We start from the raw sequence: 2,954 nt of genomic DNA on the forward strand, positions 1-2,954 counted from the left end.
ATAGGAAATTAGTTGATATTCTACTAGCATTACATTTTCTTCTCATCACCCAGTACCAAATGGGGGGAGGGAATGAGCAGACAGTGGAGAGAAAAAAAAAAAAAAAAAAGCAGAAAATAAGCAGATAGAAAAAAATTTTAAAAAGACAGTAAAAAATGATTTCAATACAAGTACTTTTGGTAGGGAATCCTGGTGTAGTGCTGTGGGTTAATGTGCCACACTACAAAGCCATTTGAACTGCAAGGTCAGTGGTTCAAGCTCACCAGATGCTCCTCGGAAACCCTATCCATTATTGCTATGGGTGTGAACCAACTAGATGGCACGTCACAACAACAACAACACTTTTGGTAGAGTCTTTGTGAGAGACAGTGGTTATATATTTTGGCATTGCCCATTATAGCCCACTATGGTTTCTATCAAAAACAAAAGAGCTAAAGCAGGAATCTATGAGAAATAATTCATGCAAGCAAGATATTATGAGAGGCACTAGAGGCTGAAGTCAGAGGGTTATTAATTGAGGACAGGGAGACTCTTAGACACTTAAGGGAAAAGAGCATTCATTAAATAAAAGCTACAAAGAACAAACAGACAAGTTAACAGTGAGAAATTTATTTTGCCTGAGGTGATGGAGAAGCAATAAGGTCAAAATTCCAGACCTTTCTCCCCAGCATGCAACACAGTTATTAGTGTAATTATTATTTTTGTTTAGACCATGATAAATATTACAAATAAGCTCATTTATTTCTACATGGCCATGCTCTAGGAACTTTATAAATAACTTGTTAAACCTAGCAGGTAACTATTGATAATGCCAATTTTCCTAATAGGAGCATTTAAACAGTTTAAGACATTTATACAACAAACAGTGAAGATTATCAAACAAAAAGCAATCACATGTTTTCCATATCATGCCTCATGTAATCAGGAGTGTTTGAAAGGCATATATTGAAAGGAAGCAATCACGCGTCCTTGTTTTCTTTTTTGTCAGTATATATGTTTCTGACACGTCACATCCTTTTCTAATTCTGCTTCATTTTCTGCATGGAAAGAAACAAATGTCACGAGTAGATCCCAGACTCATCTTTCCAGCATTTCCTTCATAGGATAAGCTTTAATCTCCTCTGCATTCCAGTTTAGTAATTCCATAAAGAACACAGAATGGTCTGTGGTTTAGGTCACACACCAAACCCCAAACAATGAGACTAGAAAAGTGAGATTACATGAATTCTCCAACATGAGACAGGTGTTAAAGTTCACCTACATCCTGTAGTCAGAGAGATGGAGTCATGTAGAAAGGGGATGGTTCAAATTTGAGCAACCCAGTTTAAGCTCCTCTGAAGAACACAGGATGCAAATCCCTAGTAAGTAAAGCAACTGCCAGGAGAGTCCGGGCAGAGTTGATTAGACATTTTTTTTTTTTGTCCTCATAATAAGCAGGGCCACTCAGAGATATTTGAAATATTCCAAGACATATGGCATACTATTCATGACAAGTTGCACTTACTGCTGTAAATTTATTGTTTTTGAATATGTTATCATTAGTAACGGAGTCCTGGTGTGGCACTGTGGTATAAAACACTGGATGGCAAGTTTAGTTTGATCAAATTCACCATCTACTCCTTTCTAACTCAATGACACTTAAAAACTACGAACAATGTTCCCAAGAATAATTTCCTTGAGCCTCCTCAGATATGTACTTCTTAAAAGCACTGATGTATAGATTTATTTTTCTGCAGAGGTTTCACTGGCTTGAAAACATGGGCCCAAACATAGATCACCTTGCTAAAGTCGGTAGGCAAATTTGAGACTTAGTGTGTTTGTAGCAAAAAAAATAAGAACAAGGAAAGAAGAGGACCATATAGAGATATATCATTAATTTTATGACTAGAAAATCCTTCCTTATTCCCAGGGATACTCCATATGATAGAGAATCATCCATAATTGGAATATTGTACTAAAAAAATGACAGTGTTGTTTAGCTCTTCATTGTTGGAGTAAAATTTTTCATGGATAGGTGGTGGTGTAGGATAAACATTGGAAGGCTAACCATATGTTTCAAATAAACCAGCTGCTCCTGGGAAACCCTCTTCAGAGTTGTATGTTTCTGAACTGACTCATTGGGACTTAACAACAACAGTGATACAGTAGTTAAACACTTGGCTGCTAATAAGAAAAGAAACAATCCCCAGTTTTGACCTACCAGCTGCTCCAAAAAAGTCAAAAGTGATAGTCTGCTTCCATAAAGATTACAGTCTTGGAAACCCTATTGAGCAATTCTACTGTCATATAAAGTCTGTGAGTTGGAATGGATTTGATGACAATTGTTTTTAATATATGTATTAAAATATATTGATGTTTATATATAATGTCTCCAACCCCAAAGACAAATAAAGATAAGATTTGTAAGGATACTGAAAACAAATGGCAACAATAATGAAAAATAAGTAATAGAAGTATTCAACTTTACTTTCTTATAATGGACTCATCTGAACAGAATCCCATACATACTAAGTTGGTTACTATTTACATATAAAAGCACCCCTGGCTCATAAAATGCACTATAACTCTTCTCCAATAAAATCTAAGAGTCTTGAAAGAGCATATATATACATATCTTGGTGTGGCACTGAAGGATCAGCAAGGACTGTGAGCCACAAGGCTAGCAGTCAAACCCATCAGCTGCTTCTAAGAAACCATAGTCAGGATCACTATGAGTTTGAAACCGACTCGACGACACTTAATGACTATATATACATATATACGTATCTATATTTGTTGTTGCTATTAACTGCTGTCAAGTCAGTTCCAAACCTGTATCTGTATAGGGTTTCTGAGGAGCAAGTGGTGACCTTGAACTGCTGACTACCCAACATTGCCATTGTAGTCCAGTGCATTCACTCACAGTGCCAGTACTTTGTAACTTTGTATGTACCTCATAACTTTGTATACCCCTC

This window comes from Chrysochloris asiatica, unplaced genomic scaffold (genome assembly GCF_000296735.1).
Source record: "Chrysochloris asiatica unplaced genomic scaffold, ChrAsi1.0 scaffold00309, whole genome shotgun sequence".
Taxonomy (NCBI): Eukaryota; Metazoa; Chordata; class Mammalia; order Afrosoricida; family Chrysochloridae; genus Chrysochloris; species Chrysochloris asiatica.